This window comes from Oncorhynchus nerka, linkage group LG20 (assembly GCF_034236695.1).
Source record: "Oncorhynchus nerka isolate Pitt River linkage group LG20, Oner_Uvic_2.0, whole genome shotgun sequence".
NCBI lineage: Eukaryota > Metazoa > Chordata > Actinopteri > Salmoniformes > Salmonidae > Oncorhynchus > Oncorhynchus nerka.
This window is the reverse complement of record NC_088415.1, coordinates 43008347-43033293: the sequence shown is the minus strand read 5'-3', so window position 1 is coordinate 43033293 and position 24947 is coordinate 43008347. Positions and strand designations below refer to the sequence as shown.

Here is a 24947-nt window from a genome sequence, read left to right as displayed (position 1 = left end):
CCCCCATACCTTCTCAACCTCTCCCCTCTATCTCCCCCATATCTTCTCAACCTCTCCCCCATACCTTCTCAACCTCTCTCCTCTATCTCCCCATACCTTCTACACTCTCCCCTCTATCTCCCCCATACCTTCTCCCACCTCCTCCCCCATATCTTCTCAACCTCTCCCCTCTATCTCCCCCATACCTTCTCAACCTCTCTCCTCTATCTCCCCATACCTTCTCAACCTCTCTCCTCTATCTCCCCCATACCTTCTCAACCTCTCTCCTCTATCTCCCCCATACCTTCTCCACCTCTCCCCTCTATCTCCCTCATACCTTCTCCACCTCTCCCCTCTATCTCCCCCATACCTTCTCCACCTCTCTCCTCTATCTCCCCCATACCTTCTCCTCTATCTCCCCCATACCTTCTCCACCTCTCCCCTCTCCCCAATAACTCCTCCACCTCTCTCCCCTATAGATCCCGTCATACCTCCATCTCCCCTAATGCTGGTTTGTTCTCCTGCACTCTTTCCCTCTTTCTCCCCCTCACTCACATCTCTTTCCCCTAAACCACTCTCTCTCGCCAATCTCTTCCTCTCTCTCCCCCATAAATCTTCCCCCCTAATGTCCCTGTGGTTGAGCCGGAGCTAGCATGTGATTCATGTGGTAGGAATTCATACTTGATGATCTGTAGAGGGAAAGAGCTTTAAAAGAGAACAAACACCTGATGGAAAGGTTGCGATCTCTCTCCATGTGTTATCATCCAATAGACCAACAGGGATTGAGCCCATAACCCCTCCAGCAGAGCCACTGGAGTTGCCTGGGAAACAAATCAAGCAGGTTAGTGTAGATTTCATTTCAGCCCTTTTATTAATTACAGACAGACTTCCCTACTCTTTCCCTCCCCTCTCTCTTTATCTCTCTCTGCCTTCCATCGCTCTCTCCTGTCGCTTTCCTTTCTCTCTCCTCTGTAGCGCTCTCAATTTAATCATCTCCTTCTGGCCATCTCCTTGGTCTGACAAGAGGCCCAAATACCCTTCGTTGTCCTCTCCCATCCTTGTGGCAAATGTATATCTTGTCTCTCTCAATCTCTCTCTCTCTCCTCATATCTCTCTCCTGTCTCTGTCATCCTCTTGTATTTGAAAACCAACTCCTTTCTTCCATGACAAACTAAGTGTTGGTTTTAGAGGTTGACCCTAACAGTGAGATATGGAAATGATATTCAACATGATGATGTTAGTTGACATAACTCTTGCTCTCTTTTAACTCCCTCCGGCTATATCTCCTCATTTCTCACTCTGTTTATCTATCGTAATCCAAGTTCGTACAGGTCATTTTCAGGCCATAAATTCGTGTGCGTGAATGTGTGAGCTTGTTTGTGCACATGGCTGTGTGTGTGTGATTGCGTTCCAGTTCTTCCCTTCCTGTGTGTGTGTGTTCCTTCGTTCTAATTTTGATCTTCTCTCACTACTCAAAGAACGCGGCTCAGCGCTGCTCTCCAGGAGATAGTTATCAATCGGGCTGTCCGATCAGGCCGTTGCCCACCACAGCTGGCTCCAGTCATCTGCTGCTCTGTTTAGTAGGCCTGTTCAGACCCACATGGCTTAGGTACGTTACAATACGTCAGGGGTCAGCTATTCCCTCCATACCTTCACTCCTAGTGTCTGATGCAGTACAGTTTTTCTTTTTGGCCCTACAGATGTAGGATTTTAATTCGATCACACTGTTGCAGGATCACTTTTCTGCAATGGCGTCAAATTAATGATGTACTTGCTGTACTGTAAGTCGCTTATGATAAAAGTGTATGTTAAGTGGCATATCTGTACATGTAACTTTTTACTACTGTTCTACTCCAGATCAACTGTACAGTAATGGGATTAGGAAACAGCTGACTGAAGTTTGATTCCACATCTGTTGCTGTTGTCATCGGGAGGGAGTTTATGGGTTTGTTCTCTACAGTGTGTGTGTGTATGTATGTATGTGTGTGTGTGTGTGTGTATGTATGTATGTATGTATGTGTGTGTGTGTGCGTGAGATTGTGTGTGTGTCAGCAGGGATACCACCAGGGCTTACCACCGAGGGAGACTCTTTCCCCTGGCTGTAGATAGATCTCTCCTCTTATCTCCTGAGCTCCATGGAAGCCTCTATGGGACAGGAGCAAGAGGGTCGAGCGGGCGTTTCCCCCTATAGAGATCCTATATGTTCCCTCACTGATATTACACACAGTCATAACTTGGCAATTAGCTACATACTGTACATTTACATAACTATTACATCTATGTGCCACACACAGTGTAATTAGATATCATCATGTCAGTGTTGTGATGACACACATACACACACCCCTACTCACACACACGCACTCACACAGGGAAATGTATCCCACGTGTGTATATCCTACACTAGGCCGTGCTCTCTGGCCTCTTGTGCCCCGGCACTGGTAATCAGAGCTGTCAGAGGACTTAGGTGATCATTGTTCTTTTAGGGGAACAGATGAGACTAGCTGGGGGGGAGGGTTGGACCAGCTGGGGTGTTATTGGATCACGTCCGCAGGGTGAGTGGGCGCCTCCACCCCCTCGTTCCCCAGTCAGCTCTCTCTGGGCTTTAATGTCTGGCTGAAAGCCTCCTGGCTGGTTGCGAAGCCGGTGGGAGAGCGGCATCAGACTAACTACGTGCTATTTCTGTTTGGTTTCATGTCAAAATGGTGGAGTTGTTTTCCTTTAGAAGGGATAGACCTCTGCGGACCACGGAGAAATGCAGCTGCTAATCATTAGGGGTTAAACCTCAGCAATCATTAGCCGGACGAATAGACAGACTAAAAAGAAAGTGAAGGGTAGAGAGAGGGGGAAGAGAGAGGAGGGAGAGAGAGAGAGAAATAGAGAAAGCGAAGAAGGGAGAGAGAGGGGGGGGGGGGCATGGGGGTGATTGATTAGATATTGATGGGATGCTTGTTCTATTTGGACCTGTTGACCTGTTGTGCCTTCTTTCAAACTATTCCTCCCTCTTCCTCCTCCTCCATCCCTCACAAGTGTTCTACCTCCTGGGTTCTTGGCTTGATTCAGGGGAAAATGCCAAAGCTGCATTACATCAAGAAATGCACACAGAGATGACCTACATAACATGACTGTGATGTCATTGTGGCTTCCATCCCAACATAATTACCCCGTGGCATGGTGCCAGCTCCGCGCCTCCCATCAGTCCCCCACTTATTCAGTCAAACCCCCAGTTTTATTTTTATTTGACTCTTTTACTGCCAGGTGTTACTAAAACAACAGACCACGTTCCTTGGGGGCGTTGATGAAATGTCTTGTGATAAATGATCTGGTCTCCCATCTACTACCTCGTGCAGAACCAAGTTCGAATACTATGTCAAATCATTTCAAATACTTTAACTGGGCTTGCTTGAACGAAGGGCTCGATTCAATCAGATCCACATAGCGGTTGTTTTGGCGGTTCGGAGGTGGAACTGTGTTCGAGCTGTCAAATCCACAAGCGTCTCCTGTCATCATACCTAAACCGGACATTGCCATTGGCTGCATGGAGTCCATTAAGAGAAATCCCATGCAGCCTTGTTGATCATTTCAAACACCGGAATGTGAAACGTAATCTGCACCTCGATTAGGATGATAGTAATCATCGTTATTTTGTTTAATGATTTTCTATTTGAGCATAACTATTTCCATATAGCCGATTTGACAGCTCAAACAGAGTTACACCTATGACACATCAGCTATGCGTGTGTCGGCAATCGCCAGTCAACGCTTGATCTGATTGAATCTAGACCTATAGCCTGACGCAATGGAACCAATAGAAAAGTTCAAACTGCAAACACCGCCCACCTGGCACTCAAGGCAGGCTAAAGCCAACGTTAAAGTAATTACAAAGATTTTGAATAGTTTTTGAACCCAGGTCTGCTACCTTCTCCGTATGTGAGGTCTCATCCCGGTCTCGGGAGTAGCCTACCTCAGCCTCCTCGCCTTGTCAAGGGCTTGTCTAGACTGCTATTAGGGAAGAAAATATTGTCACATTAAAAGACCCTTGCAATCCTTCTAATCCTCCCAAAATAAGGTTGGACATTTATAGATCAGATTTTCAAAAAACATTCTCAACCAAGTCCAGAATCTAGACATATTTCCACCTCTCCTCCTCTCCCCCTGTCTTTCTTCCCATGGTAGCTGCCACACAGACCATTCCCCTCACATCACATTCCCCTCTTCTTTTTGATATTTTCCACTCTTATACTATCCTCCTGGGACTCTCTGTCTTTCTCTCTCTCTCTCTTGCATGTCTGCCCTCCCTCCTTCCTCCCCCATTCTCTCCAGGTGCACCGTTTCTCAAGTGCTTTTGATGAAAACAGATTTTTCCGTAAATCTACCAGAAAACACAGCTTTGATTATTTTTCTCCTCTTGCTATGACTACAGCTTAAAGTTTTTATCTCAGTAAGATGTTCATAGCCTCTCTCTAATATACAGGGCATTCGGAAAGTATTCAGACCCCTCGACTTTTGTTGAGTTACAGCCTTATTCTAAAATGGATTAAATTAATTGTTTTCCTCATTAATCTACACACAATACCCCATAATGATTTTTTTATCAAATAGAATTAAAAAACACCTTATTTACATAGGTATTCATACCCTTTGCTATGAGACTCGAAATTTAGCTCAGGTGCATCCTGTTTCCATTGATCATCTTGAGATGTTTCTACAACTTGATTGGAGTCCACCTGGGGTAAATTCAGTTGATTGGACATGATTTGGAAAGGCACACACCTGTTTATATAAGGTCCCACAGTTGACAGTGTATGTCAGAGCAAAAACCAAGCCATGAGGTCGAAGGAATTTTTTTTTCTCATTTTGTCTGTCATACTTGAACTGTACCTACGATGAAAATTACAGGCCTCTCATCTTTTTAAGTGGGAGAACTTGCACAATTGGTGGCGGACTAAATACTTTTTTGCCCCACTGTACCTGCTGTGACCCCAGCACCAAAGAGGAGCCAGGCCAAGCCAAGCCAGTACATGGTTAAATGAATAGCAGTGTAACAGTAGCAATTGTAGTAGAAATACACTTAAAAAGGGGAGTTCTGGTCCACACCTGCTGTGATCTGGTGCTAAGATGATTCAGACCGCTTATTATATTAACATTACCTGCTGTGAAGGCTATCCATCTTACCTATCAGTCTTACTACAGTACATACCTGATGTTGAGACGATCTGTCTTACAGTACATGCCTACTGTGACCCAGCACTAAAAGGGGCCAGGTCAGGTCAGTGTACTAGTGAGTATTTAGTACAGAGTGTACACTAGTGAGTGGCTATCTGTCTTGCTTTAGTGCATACCTGCTCTGCCCGAGCACCTAGACAAACCAGGCCAAATCAGGACACTTTTTTTTCTTCTTTCATTTTTCTTGTGGGGGCTACACGCACAATACACAAATTCATATCATTTAATAGTTAGCTCGCGTCACAGATCCAAAAGTAACGATACATTTAGTATGTAATGAGAGAGAGAAAAAAAAAGAAGTGAGCCTCCACCCCAATCCCCCAACCCCACCCATTAAAAAGGTCGCCCTCCAACCACGCACCCGGAAACCGTGTTTTTCCACCCCTCCCACCCTCCTAGCAACTAGGGTGTTTTTCCAACCCCACCCCTTCCCCATGGGCCTGAAAGCAAAGTAAGTAGAAAATATTAAAATAGGTACATACTGTGCTTTCAGGAAGTATTCACAGCCCTTTACCTTTTTCCACATTTTGTTGTGTTACAGCCTGAATTTAACACACAATAACCCATAAGCAGTCACTCTCTTTGTAAGGAGCATTTCAACTGAAGTCTTGCCATTTCGGTTTGGGCTGTGGTGGAACCTGGAGAGAGGAGTTATAACCCATGTTATTTTCTTGGTGTTGTTGTCTCCCAAAATCCCAGGTGTTTTTCCACTAGTCGATGATGGAACCACTGACTAATGGAGCAGCTGGGAGCCTGGGACATGGCTGTGAAGTTGACATGTTAACGTATATTGAGGCATGCTACTGTACATCTGTCTGTGCATGCGGCCTTGTTGTCTTTCACATGCTTGTTAAGCAGACAGGTAGTACATCCAGCCTCACTGAAATTACAGCCATAACATTAGTCATTAGATACATTACATTATACATGCCTATTGCATCTATGTGCCTGCCACACAGTGACATTTAAAGCTCATCAATGTCCGTGTTGTGAGCATAAAAGTCCATTTGAAGCCACTTTATTCATCAGAACTGATAAAGCGTGAGGGAGAGAAGGCATAGAGAGGCGACGCTCTAGCAGGGGCCGTGCTGTGTATGTAGGCTACTGTGAGTGTGAGCGAGTGACACGGAACAGGGAGGAAGGAGGGAGAGATAAGAAACAGCAACCCACCAAGCCGACTCCCACTATAGTAGACTAATGGCTGCCATAGCTACAGGTGGTTATTTATCATCCAATAGGATTACATAGTACCTGCCTCGACTGCATCAAACTGGGAAAAGCTCGTTCAGAGCTCATTGAGGCTGCGCTTTTTCGTCCTAAACAGTTACAAACAACAACAGCTCCATTCAGAATATAAAGTAGCACCCAACCTGCTGGCTCTTGGTTGTTGTAGCCTATCTTTCTCCTTTAACTTTTAATTCCATCTTCCATTGATTAGATATCCCATAACTTTTGCCCCACTCTTGCCTCACTCTATGACTGTAGCCAATTGCCACTTTGTCGACGATTTGGCCAACAACAACAAGCAAAGAGCAGCAGCATAAACGACTAAAAACGTCTAGCTCTCTCTACTGCAGCAGTCGTGTTCAGATCGATATGGGTCCTGCTGGACATGACAGTTAAAATGACATATACCTGAGACGCATGACAATCATATCAGATCCGACCCAGACCCATGACATTATTTATAATTCTGGATCCGGATCAGGTCTGGGGTATTCGGGTACAGGTGGCTCCGTGAAGACCTCTACTGCTGCTGCCTACAGTTTTTCATCGTCCCCGCCACCACCAGAAGGATAGGAGACAGAAAAGACTCCACCATGTACTTACCTACATATGTATTTTGTTTGTCATTTTATCGTTAACGTGGAATTTTTGTAGTAATTAACTCATTTATTTCCATGTGCGAGCGTGCGTTTCTCGTGTCGCCACAATGGGAACGAGAAAGCACGCGCCTGCTCGCATATGGGAAAGTATTGCTTGAATCCGACAAAAGTGGACTATAACCTTGCAGATAAAGTTCAGAATTACACAATTTCATGTGAAACAACATCTAAAGACCCGCATCACTATACTGAGAGCGTTGCTGTTTCTAAAAGGACTTATTGGGGTGTTTTCGGGGGCTTTGTTCATGCTTCTCCTTGGCCCACATACTGCCGAACGCGTAATGATGAAGCCTATTGATGGTGAATAAGTTTCTCAAAACCAAGTGAGATCGCAAAAACAGTGTCTGCACAATTCTTTAACGTGCCCTTCACATAAATGTTTTTGATTTGGTAAAAAAAATAAAAATGAACCACTCCTTTAACAGTTCTAGAACAGTGGGCACTGAAAATATATTTGAATAAACTTCTGGATTTCACAGTTCTAGAACAGTTCTTGAACCTTTCATGATATTTGACAGAGGTGTTAACTCTCAAGAGTCATGGAGACAGTAATCTGACAAACACCTCTGTAACTCTGTCGCCTTCCACAACAGATGCAGAATGCCGACATCAGTGAAGGTGTGGATTGACCAGGCAGATCGCTCAAGAGTGACTTCGAAACTGGACGTCTATCCATGTCATGAGGACTTCGGAAATTCCTTTAAAACCGGCCACTAGGGGTAACAGTGATCGCTATGGCTCTGGATAAGAAGGTTAAGTGTTCGATCACAGAGTTGGACATTTGTTCAGGTCTGTCTGCCTCCCTGTCTGTATGTCTGTCTGTCTAATAATAATAATAATATTTCATTTGTAGAGTGCATTTCCCATGCTCAATGTGCATAAGTAACCATCAATAATCAATAACCATAACAACCACATTTATATTTAGAACAGCCCAGTCCTCCAGACAGTCTGTAGCTTGGGCCATTCAGACAGACAGAAAAACTACTTTACAACTGTCAGACACACAGCAGTAGTTCCCATAAGAAAATGATTTACTAGAATGGACATCTCCGTTCAAGTCAATATGCTATGATGGCTTTGTCATTTCTCGTAGTTCTATTTCTATTATAGTTCCACTGCTCTGCTCTTCAGATCCACACAGAGAGAACAGCTAATCCAAGGTCACGAACCCACATATTTCAACAAGCTCAACAAGTCTCACTGCAGAATTAGACGTTCCTCCACGTTCTCCAAACATCAAATTTCAAACTATTCTTGTTGCTCCTGCTGCCCAGTGTCATTCCATTTTTCCAAACATCAAATTTAGAAGTTACGGGTTAAGTTCAGGCACACGTTCCGAATGGTTAAGGTCAGTGTTTGGGATAGAAAAAAACAAAAAAACGGTGTCCACGACTGGGATTGAACACTCAAATTTCTGATCCAGAGTCATGGGATTACACCCATCCACCACGCCCTAGCAAATCCCAGGCATACTTGATGTAATAGTGCTCACTGTTGCCCCTACTAGCCGGTTTTGAAAGATGTCCAATTTCGACATCAATCTTGAACGACCTGGTTGCATTACAGTGCATTCATAAAGTATTCAGACCCCTTGACTTTTTCCACATTTTGTTACATTACAGCCTTATTCTAATTGATTAAATTGTTCCCCCCCCCCCCCCCTCATCAATCTACACACAATACCACACAGTGACAAAGTAAAAACATTGTTTTTAGCCCATTTATCACAAATAAAAAGTATTCAGACCCTTTACTCAGTATTTTGTTGAAGCACCTTTGGCAGCGATTACAGCCTCTTCTTGGGTATGACGCTACAAGCTTGGCACACCTGTATTTGGGGAGTTTCTCCCATTCCCCTCTGCAGATCCTCTCAAGCTCTGTCAGGTTGGATGGGGAGCGTCGCTGCACAGCAATTTTCAGGTCTCTCCAGAGATGTTAGATCAGTTTCAAGTCCGAAATCTGGCTGGGCCACTCAATGATATTCGGAGACTTGTCCCGAAGCCACTCCTGCATTGTCTTGACTGTGTGCTTAGGGTCGTTGTCCTGTTGGAAGGTGAACCTTCACCCCAGTCTGAGGTCCTGTGCGCTCTGGAGCAGGTTTTCATCAAGGATCTCTCTGTACTTTGTTCTCTTCATCTTTGCCTAGTCTCCCAGTCCCTGCCGCTGAAAAAACATCCCCACAGCATGATGCTGCCACCGCCATGCTTCACCGGATGATGCCAGGTTTCCTCCAGACGTGACACTTGGCATTCAGGCCAGTTTAATCTTGGTTTCATCAGACCAGAGAAGCTTGTTTTGTCTTTAGGTGCCTTTTGGCAAACTCCAAGCTGACTGTAATTTGCCTTTTACTGAGGCTTGGTTTCTGTCTGGCCACTACCATAAAGGCCTGATTGGTGGAGTGCTGCAGAGATGGTTGTACTTCTGGAAATGTCTCCCATCTCCAAGAGCTCTGTCAGGGTGACCATCGGGTTCTTGGTCACCTCCCTGATCAAGGCCTTCTCCCCGATTGCTCAGTTTGGCCGGGTGGCCAGCTCTAGGGAGAGTCTTAGTGGTTCCAAACATCTTCCATTTAAGAATAATGGAGGCCACTGTGTTCTTGGGGACCTTCAATGCTGCAGAAATGTTTTGGAACCCTTCCCCAGATCTGTGCCTCGAACACAGTACTGCCACGGAGCTCTAAGGACAATTCCTGCGACCTCATGGCTTGGTTTTTGCTCTGGCATGCACTGTCAACTGTGGGACCTTATATAGACAGGTGTGTGCCTTTCCAAACCATTTCCAATCAATTGAAATTACCACAGATGGACTCGAAGTTGTAGAAACATCTCAAGGATGATCAATGGAAAAAGGATGCCCCGGAGCTCATCCTATCCTTATTGACGTGTGTGTGTGTGTGTTTGTGTGCGTGTGTGTCTGTTTCCACTTCTGTGTTTGCATGCTTGCATGCAATGTGTGTGTGTGTGTGTGTCTGGTGGTGGTGAGGGGGATCCAGGATCATAAGTCAAATCAAATCAAATCTTAACTGTGTCTGTGCGCTCACTTTCCAGCTCTACTGGTAATACAAGGCCTAGGCTTCATCTGAAAAGCCACCCTTTTCCCATAGGGCTCTGGACAAAAGTAGGGCACTACTGTATGTAGGGAATAGGGTGCCATTTCGGACACAGCTCTAATCAGAGAGCAGTTTACCACCAGAGAATCCTCCAACTCTAAATGTGACTACAAATATCCATGGAGACATCATGCACAGTTACAAACAATTCACTGTTAGACCTGAAGACATAATGCCTGGTCATAGCCAGTGGTGTAAAGTACTTAACTGTACTTTACTTTTTATATTTTTGACAACTTTTACTCCACTACATTCCTAAAGAAAATAATGTACTTTCTACTCCATACATTTCCCCTGACACCCAAAAGTACTCGTTACATTTTGACTGCTTATCAGGACAGGAAAATTGTCTAATTCACACACTTAAAAGAGAAAATCTATGTCAAGACCGTCGTATGAATAATTGGACCAAGGCGCAGCATGAGTAGAGTTCCACATTTTAATGATCGTGAGACTTCCAAAACAACAAAGACATAATGATCGTGAAAGACATAGGCACTCACACAAAACAATATCCCACATCGCAGGTGGGAAAAAGGACACACAAAGTATGATCCCCAATTAGAGGTAACGATCATCAGATGCCTCCAATTGGGAACCATACACACACACCAACATAGAAATATAATACCTAGAAACCCCCCTAGTCACGCGCTGACCTAAAACACCATAGAGAACCCCGAGGGCTCTCTATGGTCAGGGCGTGACAATCCCTGGTCATTCCTACCACATCTGATCTGCAGACGGACTAAATACAAATGCTTTGTTTGTAAATTATGTTAGAGTGTTGGAGTGTGCCCCTTGCTATCCGTAATTGGGGAAAAAAACAAGAATCATGCCATCTGGTTTGCTTAATATAAGGATTTTTTATTTTATTTATATTTTTACTTTTATTTAAGTAAAAAATATATTTGAGCAATTAAATTTACTTATGAGACTTAAGTATATTTAAAACCAAATACTTTTAGACTTTTACTCAAGTAGAATTTTACTGGGTGACTTTTACTGTTACTTGAGTCATTTTCTATTAAGGTATCTTTACTTTTACTTAAGTATGACAATTGGGTACTTTTTCCACCACAGCCAGGACAGAACAGGGTCTGAACCCTATATCCTCAGTTGGACCTCTCTTTCTTGGGAACAAACATGCTCGCACGTGCGCATACACATAAGCATGTGTGAGCACACACACACACACAAACACCCTGGCCTGGGAACTAGGGGGGTCATATTTCCCTGAGGGTTTATGGGAAAGTCATCATAAACACATTCATTTACAGATACTGTACACATCCCTCCCTCCTCAGATTGGCATCACGCTGCTGTTCTCTGAAAGTAGATCTGAATGAGAGAGAGAGAGAGAGAAGATGTCAATGGCGAGAGGGATCAGTGACACAGGGTGGATTAATATTGTTCTGTTGTGTTCAGACCTGGATTCAAATGGGATGGGTTTTCTCTCAAATGTTTTGTGCTGTGCTTGATTGAGCTTGGCTGGTGCAATGGAACAAATGGAATAGTCCCAAAAGTGCAAAAACCACACATCTCATCTGGCACTCCGAGCAATCAAACGCTTGACATAGTTGAAAGGAAAACAAATGCTATTTGAACCCAGGGCCCAGAGTGAGTGTCTCAGAGTAGTAGTGCTGATCTAGTATCAAGTCACCCCTGTCCATGTAATCATATTCATTATTCAGTAACAGGCTAAACTGATCCCAACACTAACACACACTAAACTATGCTGACTGACACACTTAATGTTTCATTGACTGTAATGTGAGATGAACAGAATCTCTCTCCCTCTCCCTCATTCACTGCCTCTCTCTTTTGCTGCTTCTCTCTATCTCTGTCACTTTCCCTCTCACTCTCACTTTCTTTTTCTCCCCCTCTTGCTCCCTCCTTCTCTCTCCCCCTCCCTCTCTCTCTGCTGATACATCTATTTCTCTTCCTCTCTTGTGCGCTGCACGCTCTCTCCCTCCCCCTCTCTCTCCCCTTCCCTATATATCCCCCATCTCTCTTCCATTTAACCTTGTATCGCTACATACTGCAACCACTACATTTTAGAGATAAAATACAAACAAAACAGCTCGCTGTCCATTCAGTGTTTTTGATGCTGTGTAGTGCCTTGGTTTCTTTCCATTAGCCTCCCTCCTTCACTCCTCTCCTTCCTTTCATCCCCCTCTCTCCCTCCGACCCTCTCCTTCCCCTTTCCTCTCTGCTGTTGAATAATGAGAAACAGCTCTTCCAGGACTCAGGAAACTTTCAAATCTGCTCAACAACATAAATTGTTCCCACATTGTTTAACCTCACTTCAAAGCCCGTATGTTGGCCTGAGATGGGCTATTTGCTGATAAAAACCTTTAAGGCAAATCGTATTATCGGTTATGGTATATGTATGTAGCCTATGCTTTCTTTGCATGATGGCAGTGCTATGAAAGCATGGTAAATGTAATGTTTGAAAATCACATTGATTTCTCTAAGATAGGGTAATTGCAGAGTAACGTCTGTTCTGTAATTACGTTTAATTTCCTGAACGTTCGTCAAGACGGCCTTTCTCTATTATGACGACACCTCTTGTCGGCTAGCCCTGTTGTTTGTGTTTTAAATGGCACCATATTACTTATTCAGTGCGCTACTTTTATCCAGGGCCAATAGGGCTCTGTTGTTACTAGTAGTGCACTAAATAATAAATAGGGTGCCATTTGGGATGCGCCCACAGTCTCTCTATCCAAAACCAGCACTAATGAGACAAATACAGCTTAGATTTACAAGGTCTGTGGGAGAGTGTTAGTATGTACAGGTAACATAAAGTGTCATGTTGGGGCACCACGAGCCAGAACAGCTTCAATGCACTTTGACATAGATTCTACAACTCTTGGAGGGATGCGATGCCATTCTTCAATAATTTGCTATTTTGTTGATGGTGGTGGAAAACGCTGTCTTAGGCATCGCTCCAGAAACTCCCATAAGTGTTCAAATGGAATGAGATCTGGTGAGTAAGACAGCCATGGTATGTGGTTTTCATTGTTTTCATGCTATTCAAACCATTCAGTGACCACTCGTGCCCTTTGGATGGGGGCGTTGTCATCCTATGAGGGCACAGCCACGCTAGCCAAAATAATGTCCAAAATAATGGCCTGCCCAGCATTTTTTACATGACCCTAAGCATGATGGGATGCTAATTGCCTAATTAACTCAGGAACCACACCTTTGTGGAAGCACCTGCTTTCAATATACTTTGTATCCCTCATTTACATTATTTTGGCAGTTACCTGTAACTTTGTCCCATAGTAAGTCAAAATAGTGGAAAACGCAGGACTGGGCCTTTAAACGCACCTCGGCTTGTTTTCATAGGCCAGACATTTCTAAGGACGTCCGTTGAATTATGAACTGAGAATTAAGCCATAATCAATCACCGGGTGACATTTAGAACATTAGGCGTAACGGTTTGGAATAAATTATACACCAGAGGAGAACCCAGCAATTCAAGACAGAAACACACGCAGACTCACACGGATGCAGACACAGAGGCACACAGACAGAGACACTGTCAGACAGACGGATGGACAGACACGCACAGGCACAAGCGCACACACATTATCACTCGGTCTTGGAACCACACTGACGTGTAAAAAATACCACAAGAGTCCTTCTCTTGTCTCCCTCTCCCCTCCCTAACAGAGCACTATTCACCCCACTCCCTTTCTCTCCTTCTCCCTCTTTCCTTGTCTCTTCCTGTTCCGCTCAGGGCTCCCACTGACAACACTCTCATTCAACCACAGCCAAATTATCCACCTCCACTCATAAACAAACATAATCATCATCATCATTAAGTGAATTATGTCAGCGCTCACCTACATGTACTCTGGATATTAGAAGTATGTGGACTGTATGTGGAACATGTACCGTACACACACACATACACACACACAAACACAGAGGCACACACACAAACACACACACACACCTTGGCACCAGATGGAACATTGGTCTGAACATTCTGTCGCCTCCTGTCACCTCTCGTAGCCTACAGACGTGAACATATTTCTGATACAAAACACACCACTCACCTATGTAGCAATACAACCTGTGAAAAGATGAATTAGCTTGTTCAAAACCTCATGATAGAACGTAAGGAATGGGTAGCTAAAGTCGACTTGACATAAACCATTAAATAAACTATTCATTCATTTCTTTTTTCTTGATCAGTCATTCATTCGTTCATTATTTAATTTGTTCATTCCTTCATTCAGTTCGATGACGCGTAAGATAATCAACCCCGGGTTATAGCCTACGAGGAGGGCTAATCATAAAGTACATCCAAATACATGTATATATTCAGTGCAAAACAAAAAACAGCAGCGCATCTAGATCCAGGTGCTGGTTTTGGCAGGAAATAAAGCAAAGCCGGTTCAGTAGGGAAACCTGAGTGTGGTGGCATCAGCTGATCGCGTTAGCGGGAATTGCACCTATTGAATTCACATTCTACTTACAGTGCTTTCAAAAACTATTCACACCCCTTTAATTTTTCCACATTTTTTTGTGTTACGGCCTGAATTTAAAATGGATTAAATTTCGATTTGTCATCACTGGCCTACACACAATACACAATGTCAAAGTGGAATTTATGCTTTTCGAAATGTTTACAAATGAATCAAATATGAAAAGCTGAAATGTAAGTATTCAACTCCTTCATTGTGGCAAGCATACATAAGTTCAGGAGTCAAAAGTTGCTTAACAAGTCACATAATAAGTTGCATGGACTTTTTTGAATGACTACAATGATACAGATAATTGTAAGAGCCTTCAGTCGAGCATTGAATTTCAAGCATAGGTTCAACCACAAAGACCAGGGAGGTTTTCCAATGCCTTGCAAAGAAGGCACCTATTGGTAGATTTGTAAAAAATAAAATAAAAAAGCAGACATGGAATATCCTTTGAGCATGGTGAAGTTAATAATTACACTTTGGTTGGTGTATCAATACACCCAGCCACTACAAGATACAGGCGTTCTTCCTAACTCAGTTGCCGGAGAAGAAGGAAACCGCTCAGGGGTTTCACCAAGAGGCCAATGGTGACTTTAAAACAGTCAGCACTGTAGTTACGCCACAATACTAACCTAATTGACAGAGTGAAAATAAAAGAGGCCTGAACAGAATAAAAAATATTCAAGAAAATGCATCCTGTTTGCAACAAGGCACTAAAGTAATACTGCATAAAACGCGGTAAAGCATTAACTTCTTATCCATTACTTCTTCATAACATTACTGTTGGCTGAATCATGTTATGGGTATATTTGTAATCGTTAAGGACATGGAAGTTTTTCAGGATAAAGAATAAACAGACTGGAGCTAAGCACAGGCAAAACCTGGTTAAGTCGGCTATACACCAGATGGGAGATGTCTAAAACCATGTTTTCACTTTGGCATTATGGGGCATTGAGTGTAGATGGGTGAGATATATGTAATCAATTTTGAATTCAAACTGTAACACAAAAATTGGGAATAAGTCAAGGGCTATGAATATTTTCTGAAGGCACTGTATATGCAGTCTACTTGTTATGCAGATGAGTAAGGACCCAACAGCGATTCAACAGAAACAGAGTCTTTTAATGTCCAAACAGGGAAAACATAAATCCTCAATCTTTACAGGAGATGTCCAAACAGGGAAAACATAAATCCTCTATCTTATGCAGGAGAGTCCTCCTTCTAGTAGTAGAGGAGAATTGCAGGGCTAGCGGCAACCGACTGCAGGTCCCTCGGGGTAGGCGCGGGCCGTAGAGGACAGAGACACCTGCTCACACGCAGCATCTGAAGAAGAGGCAGATTACGACAGGACGGGACAAGGGCAAGGCAAACAAGAATCCGACAAGGACAGAAGCAGAAACAGAGAGAGAAATAGAGACTTAATCAGAGGGCAAAAGAGGGGACAGGTGTGAGAGAGTAAACGAGGTCGTTAGGAGAATGAGGAACAGCTGGGAGCAGGAACGGAACGATAGCGAGAGAGAGTAACCAATACGACCAGCAGGGGGAAACGAAGAGAAGGGAAAGCACAGGGACAAGACATAACATGACAGTACCCCCCCACTCACCGAGCGCCTCCTGGCGCACTCGAGGAGGAAACCTGGCGGCAACGGAGGAAATCATCGATCAGCGAACGGTCCAGCACGTCCCGAGATGGAACCCAACTCCTTTCCTCAGGACCGTAACCCTCCCAATCCACTAGGTACTGATGACCACGGCCCCGAGGACGCATGTCCATAATCTTCCGAACCCTGTAGATAGGTGCGCCCTCGACAAGGACGGGGGGGAAGACGAACGGGGCGCGAAGAAAAGGCTTGACACAGGAGACATGGAAGACCGGGTGGACGCGACGAAGATGTCGCGGAAGAAGAAGTCGCACTGCGACAGGATTAACGACCTGAGAAATACGGAACGGACCATTGAACCGCGGGGTCAACTTGCGAGAAGCTGTCATAAGGGGAAGGTTACGAGTGGAGAGCCATACTCTCTGACCGCGACAATACCTAGGACTCTTAGTCCTACGCTTATTAGCGGCTCTCACAGTCTGCGCCCTATAACGGCAAAGTGCAGACCTGACCCTCCTCCAGGTGCGCTCACAACGTTGGACAAAAGCCTGAGCGGAGGGGACGCTGGACTCGGCGAGCTGGGACGAGAACAGAGGAGGCTGGTACCCGAGGCTACTCTGAAAAGGAGATAGCCCGGTCGCAGACGAAGGAAGCGAGTTGTGAGCGTATTCTGCCCAGGGAGCTGTTCTGCCCAAGACGCAGGGTTTCGAAAAGAAAGACTGCGTAAGATGCGACCAATCGTCTGATTGGCCCGTTCAGCTTGACCGTTAGACTGGGGTGAAAACCGGAAGAGAGACTGACGGAAGCCCCAATCAAACGGCAAAACTCCCTCCAAAATTGAGACGTGAATTGCGGACCCCTGTCCGAAACGGGCGTCTGACGGAAGGCCATGAATTCTGAAAACATTCTCAATTATGATTTGTGCCGTCTCTTTAGCAGAAGGGAGTTTAGCGAGGGGAATAAAATGAGCCGCCTTAGAGAACCTATCGACAACCGTTAGAATAACAGTCTTCCCGCTGACGAAGGAAGACCGGTAATAAAGTCTAAGGCGATGTGAGACCACGGTCGAGAGGGAATGGAAAGCGGTCTGAGACGGCCGGCAGGAGGAGAGTTACCGGACTTAGTCTGCGCGCAGTCCGAACAAGCAGCCACGAAACGACGCGTGTCACGCTCCTGAGTGGGCCACCAGAAACGCTGGCGAATAGAAGCAAGCGTACCCGAACGCCGGGATGGCCGGCTAACTTGGCAGAGTGAGCCCACTGAAGAACGGCCAGACGAGTAGGAACGGGAACGAAAAGAAGGTTCCTAGGACAAGCGCGCGGCGACGGAGTGTGAGTGAGTGCTTGCTTTACCTGCCTCTCAATTCCCCAGACAGTCAACCCGACAACACGCCCCTCAGGGAGAATCCCTCGGGGTCGGTGGAGGCTACTGAAGAACTGAAGAGACGGGACAAAGCATCAGGCTTGGTGTTCTTTGAGCCCGGACGATAAGAAATAACGAACTCGAAACGAGCGAAAAACAGCGCCCAACGAGCCTGACGAGCATTAAGTCGTTTGGCAGAACGGATGTACTCAAGGTTCTTATGGTCAGTCCAAACGACAAAAGGAACGGTCGCCCCCTCCAACCACTGTCGCCATTCGCCTAGGGCTAAGCGGATGGCGAGCAGTTCGCGGTTTCCCACATCATAGTTACGTTCCGACGGCGACAGGCGATGAGAAAAATACGCGCAAGGATGGACCTTATCGTCAGAATGGGAGCGCTGGGACAGAATGGCTCCCACGCCCACCTCTGACGCGTCAACCTCGACAATGAACTGTCTAGAGACGTCAGGTGTAACAAGGATAGGAGCGGATGTAAACGCTTCTTGAGGAGATCAAAAGCTCCCTGGGCGGAAACGGACCACTTAAAGCACGTCTTGACAGAAGTAAGGGCTGTGAGAGGAGCTGCCACCTGACCGAAATTACGAATGAAACGACGATAGAAATTCGCGAAACCGAGAAAGCGCTGCAGCTCGACACGTGACTTAGGGACGGGCCAATCACTGACAGCTTGGACCTTAGCGGAATCCATCTGAATGCCTTCAGCGGAAATAACAGAACCGAGAAATGTGACGGAAGACACATGAAAAGCGCACTTCTCAGCCTTCACATAAAGACAATTCTCTAAAAAGGCGCTGGAGGACACGTCGAACGTGCTGAACATGAATCTGGAGTGACGGTGAAAAAATCAGGATATCGTCAAGGTAAACGAAAACAAAGATGTTCAGCATGTCTCTCAGTACATCATTCACTAATGCCTGAAAGACAGCTGGAGCGTTAGCGAGACCGAACGGCAGAACCCGGTATTCAAAATGCCCTAACGGAGTGTTAAACGCCGTTTTCCACTCGTCCCCCTCCCTGATGCGCACGAGATGGTAAGCGTTACGAAGGTCCAACTTAGTGAAAAACCTGGCTCCCTGCAGGATCTCGAAGGCTGAAGACATAAGGGAAGCGGATAACGATTCTTAACCGTTATGTCATTCAGCCCTCGATAATCCACGCAGGGCGCAGGGTCCCGTCCTTTTTCTTAACAAAAAAAACCCCGCTCCGGCGGGGAGAGGAGGAAGGGACTACGGTACCGGCGTCGAGAGCTACAGACAAATAATCTTCGAGAGCCTTACGTTCGGGAGCCGACAGAGAATATAGTCTACCCGGGGGGAGTGGTACCCGGAAAGAGATCTATACTACAATCATACGACCGGTGAGGAGGAAGGGAGGTGGCCCTGGACCGACTGAAGACCGTGCGCAGATCATGATATTCCTCCGGCACCCCTGTCAAATCACCAGGCTCCTCCTGTGAAGAGGGGGCAGAAGAAACAGGAGGGATAGCAGACATTAAACATTTCACATGACAAGAGACGTTCCAGGAGAGGATAGAATTACTTGACCAATTAATAGAAGGATTATGACACACTAGCCAGGGATGGCCCAAAACAACAGGTGAAAAAGGTGAACGAAAAATCAAAAAAGAAATGGTTTCGCTATGATTACCAGAGACAGTGAGGGTTAAAGGTAGCGTTTCACGCTGAATACTGGGGAGAGGACTACCATCCAAGGCGAACATGGCCGTGGGCTCCCCTAACTGTCTGAGAGGAATGTCATGTTCCCGAGCCCAGGCTTCGTCCATAAAACAGCCCTCCGCCCCAGAGTCTATCAAGGCACTGCAGGAAGCTGCCGAACCGGTCCAGCGTAGATGGACCGACAAGGTAGTACAGGATCTTGGAGAGACCTGAGTAGTAGCGCTCACCAGTAGCCCTCCGCTTACTGATGAGCTCTGGCTTTTACTGGACATGAAATGACAAAATGACCAGCGGAACCGCAATAGAGACAGAGGCGGTTGGTGATTCTCCGTTCCCTCTCCTTAGTCGAGATGCGAATACCCCCCAGCTGCATGGGCTCAGCACCTGAACCACTGGAGGAAGATGGTAGTGATGCGGAGAGGGGAGAAACGGATAACGCGAGCTCTCTTCCACGAGCTCGGTGACGAAGATCTACCCGTCGTTCTATCCGAATAGCGAGTTCAATCAAAGAATCCACGCTGGAAGGAACCTCCCGGGAGAGAATCTCATCCTTTACCTCCGCGTGGAGACCCTCCAGAAAACGAGCGAGCAACGCCGGCTCGTTCCAGTCACTGGAGGCAGCAAGAGTGCGAAACTCTATAGAGTAGTCCGTTATGGATCGATTCCCTTGACATAGGGAAGACAGGGCCCTGGAAGCTTCTTTCCCAAAAACTGAACGATCAAAAACCCGTATCATCTCCTCCTTAAAGTTCTGATACTGGTTAGTACACTCAGCCCTTGCCTCCCAGATTGCCGTGCCCCACTCACGAGCCCGTCCTGTAAGGAGAGATATGACGTAGGCGATACGAGCTGTACCCCTGGAGTACGTTTTGGGCTGGAGAGAGAACACAATATCACACTGGGTGAGGAACGAGCGACATTCAGTAGGCTCCCCAGAGTAACACGGTGGGTTATTAATTCTGGGCTCCGGAGACTCGGAAGCCCTGGAAGTAGCCGGTGGATCAAGGCGGAGATTGTGAATATGTTTCGAGAGGTCGGAGACTTGGGCGGCCAGGGTCTCAACGGCATGTCGAGCAGCAGACAATTCCTGCTCGTGTCTGCCTAGCATCGCTCCCTGGATCTCGACGGCTGAGTAGAGAGGATCCGAAGTCGCTGGGTCCATTCTTGGTCGGATTCTTCTGTTATGCAGATGAGTAAGGACCCAACAGCGATTCAACAGAAACAGAGTCTTTTAATGTCCAAACAGGGAAAACATAAATCCTCAATCTTTACAGGAGATGTCCAAACAGGGAAAACATAAATCCTCTATCTTATGCAGGAGAGTCCTCCTTCTAGTAGTAGAGGAGAATTGCAGGGCTAGCGGCAACCGACTGCAGGTCCCTCGGGGTAGGCGCGGGCCGTAGAGGACAGAGACACCTGCTCACACGCAGCATCTGAAGAAGAGGCAGATTACGACAGGACGGGACAAGGGCAAGGCAAACAAGAATCCGACAAGGACAGAAGCAGAAACAGAGAGAGAAATAGAGACTTAATCAGAGGGCAAAAGAGGGGACAGGTGTGAGAGAGTAAACGAGGTCGTTAGGAGAATGAGGAACAGCTGGGAGCAGGAACGGAACGATAGCGAGAGAGAGTAACCAATACGACCAGCAGGGGGAAACGAAGAGAAGGGAAAGCACAGGGACAAGACATAACATGACACTACTTAACCTGACCAGTTCTGGTGTCTCTTGCTGCTAACTAGCTGTAACTAGCAGTTACTCACTATGCTTGTTTTCTTCTGAAATCCCACCACAGCCTCCACCTGTCTGGGTTCTGTGTTTCTTCTTTTCAGGGGATTTGGTATAACATATTGTGCTCACTGCCTGTAGTTATTTTAATATGACGCTTCGCTCTGGTAGTGAGCTACCCTGAAGGAGCAGAGACTCAACGCCAAGACTATGTATTGTAATCTTTCCTAATAAATGGTTAAAGCTGCAATATGTAACTTTTTGGGCAACCTGACCAAATTCACATAGAAATGTGTGTTATAGATCTGTCATTCTCATTGAAAGCAAGTCTAAGAAGCGGTATATCTTTTCTTTGTGCTTCCAGTTTCAATGCTTCCAGTTCTTAAGTTTTGTTTTTGCGTCTTTTACTTTCGGTTTTGTACACAAACTTGGAACAGCTGAAAATACAATTTTTTGGGCTATGGAAAATATATTTCACAGCAGTTTACGATTCTCTACACTATAGCCTAAGTGCTTGTTATGTCACATAAACTGAAATTAGGCAAACTATTAGCATTTTAGCAACCAGGAAATGGCGGAGCAATTTCTCCATAGTGCATCTTTAAACTTGTATGTGGGGTTTCCTTTCTGAAGAACTATATTATACATATAGTCAGTTTATGTACATCATTATAAACATCATTGGGGCTTACTCTCAGAGCTTTCTAGAGGTTTATTTACAACTTGGTCTATACTCTATGTCTTCACAGTCTTTACATTGGCTCTCATTGGCTCTAAAATGTCCAGGAGAAAAGTTTGGTCAGTCCATCAATATTGTTGGAGTCTTCCTGCTCAATTATATAGACCAGGGGGTGTCAAACCCATTCCATGGAAGGCCTAGTGTTTGCAGGTTTTTGTTTTTTCCTTCCAATTAAGACCTAGACAACCAGATGTGGGGAGTTGCTGACTAATTAGTGACCTTAATTCATCAATCAAACAAGGGAGGGGTGAAATCCCGCAGACACTCGGTGGAGAGTTTGACATGCGATATAGATCTTTGGGCTTCTAGTTGTGTGTCTAGATCCTTTTGTAACGGTGACGTGAGGTTGATACACCTTTATCGTATAGTCTCTCTTCCGTGCCATCTGGCCATCCATCTATCTTCACATCTGTCTTTCATTCGCCTGCTTTCCATCCCTTTGGATTTCTCTTTCTGCCTTTTATTCAGCTGTTCTCCCCCGGGTTTGCTAATGCTGTAATGGGATTCAGACAGTTACTCTAGATCTAAACAAAGGAGTAAAAGTAATCCCCTGTTCCTCTACCTTCACATCGCCCTTCCTCTCCTCTCTTAAGGCCTCTAATTGGTTGCAGCCAATAATCAGCATAGGAACTCCCTATAAGAAATAGAAGACAGGACACACATGCACGTGCGGACACATTCACGCACACAAACACGCGCATGTGCACGCACACACCCACACACACTTAAGCAGCTAGTTTCATCAATACAAGTGGTAGGTAGTACAGAGACCCAAATATTTGGCTCTGTGAAATGACTCCCATTCACCCTCCCACAGCATCTGTATCTTGTGTCCCAAATGGCACCCTATTTCCTATATAGTGAACTACTTTTGACCAGGGCCCACAGAGCTTTGATCAAAATAAGTGCAGTATACAGTGGCTTGCAAAAGTATTCACCCCCACTGGCATTTTTCCTATTTTGTTACCTTACAACCTGAATTAAAATTTATTTTGGGGGGGATTGTATCATTTAATTTACACAACATGCCTACCACTTTGAAGATGCTATTTTTTTTTTATTGTATTAACAAACAAGAAATAAGACAAAAAAACAGAAAACTTGAGCGTGCATAACTATTCACCCCCCAAAGTCAATACTTTGTAGAGCCACCTTTTGCAGCAATTATAGCTGCAAATCTCTCGAGGTGTGTCTCTATAAGCTTAGCACATCTAGCCTCTAGGATTTTTGCCCATTCTTCAAGGCAAAACTGCTCCAGCTCCTTCAAGTTGGATGGGTTCCGCTGGTGTACAGCAATCTTTCAGTCATACCACAGATTCTCAATTGGATTGAGGTCTGGGCTTTGACTAGGCCATTCCAAGACATTTGAATGTTTCCCCTTAAACCAGTCCAGTGTTGCTTTAGCAGTATGCTTAGGGTCATTGTCCTGCTGGAAGGTGAACCTCCATCCCAGTCTCAAATCTCTGGAAGACTAAAATCTCAAGAATTTGTATTTAGCACCATCCATCATTCCTTCAATTCTGACCAGTGTCCCAGTCCCTGCCGATGAAAAACATCCCCACAGCATGATGCTGCCACCACCATGCTTCACTGTGGGGATAGTGTTCTCGGGATGATGAGAGGTGTTGGGTTTGTGTCAGACATAGTCCTTGATGGCCAACAAGCTCAATTGTAGTCTCATCTGACCAGAGTACCTTCTTCCATATGTTTGGGGAGTCTCCCACATGCCTTTTGGCGAACACCAAATGTGTTTGCTTATTTCTTTTGTGAGCGTACCAAGTAATTAGGCGTCACTCTAAAGCGGGAAGGTGGAATAAACGAGTCAGGAAAAAGGTTTTTCTGATTGAACACGGTTCTCTATTGAGAGTATTTTGTCAACAAAAACATTCAAACATAATCAATGAAAAATCTTCCAAGGAAAAACACACATCTTCTTCTCCAGATGAAACAAGAACATAATAGGATAATCTTTAAACTACAACAAACATAAATCACGGTTTTGTCACCGTCTTAGTGGTTCTTTCAGCACAGCTTCCCTCTCTCGGTGGCCATCTTCCAGAGATAGTTTCCCCTTCTCTCTTCTGGTTCCATTCTCTCTTTTATAGGGGAAGGAGAGTATCTCATTAGTACCGTCAGCTGTGCTTAATTGACCCTGGTTACCTTGTCTCCCAGGCTCTGTTGGGCAACTATCCATGAGCCCAGCCTGCCCTCTAGTGGTCCGTCCACACTTTCTTTAAGCAATGGCTTTTTTCTGGTCACTATTCTGTAAAGCCCAGCTCTGTGGAGTGGATGGCTTAAAGTGGTCCTATGGACAGATACTCTAATCTCCACTGTGGAGCTTTGCAGCTCCTTCATGATTATCTTTGGTCTCTTTGTTGCCGCTCTGATTAATGTCCTCCTTGCCTGGTCCGCGAGTTTGAGTGGGTGGCCCTCTCTTCGTGGGTTTGTTGTGGTGCCATATTCTTTCCATTTTTAAATAATGGATTCAATGGTGCTCTGTGGGATGTTGAACATTTCTGATATTTTTTTATAACGCAACACTGATCTGTACTTCTCCACAACTATGTCCCTGACCGGTTTGGAGAGCTCCTTGGTCTTCATGGTACCCCTTGCTTAGGGGTGTTGCAGACTCTGGGGCATTTCAGAACTAGTGTATATATACTGAGACCATGTGACAGATCATGTGACACTTAGATTGCACACAGGTGGACTTTATTTAACTAATTATGTGACTTCTGAAGGTAATTGGTTGCACCAGATCTTAAGGGGCTTCATATCAAAGGGGGTGAATACATATGCATGTACAACTTTTCCGGTTTGTATTTTTTATAATTTTTTGAAACAAGTAATTTTTTTGATTTCACTATACCAATTTGGACTATTTTGTGTATGTTCATTACATGAAATACAAATCTATTTAAATTACTGGTTGTAATGCAACAAAATAGGAAAAACGCCAAAGGGGTTGAATACTTTTGCAAGACAATGTATAGGGCATAGGATGCCATTTGGGGCAGATTGTTTTCCCCATATGCATATTCAATCCACACACTGTAAATACACTCCCTCCTGAATGCAGCACACTCTATATCACACACTAAACACAGCCTTTCCCTCCCACAACCGTCACATTGT

General features: G+C 45.2%; 1 long non-coding RNA gene across 1 annotated transcript in view; it reads right to left on the bottom strand.

Moving 5' to 3' along the window:
* Window positions 1–10628: 10628 nt before the first annotated feature.
* Window positions 10629–24947, bottom strand: part of LOC135562984 (uncharacterized) — a 63379-nt gene continuing 49060 nt past the window's right edge. The window contains exon 3 of the long non-coding RNA XR_010460177.1: window positions 10629–11544. This is a non-coding gene — a long non-coding RNA (uncharacterized LOC135562984). The remainder of the gene's footprint in view (window positions 11545–24947) is intronic.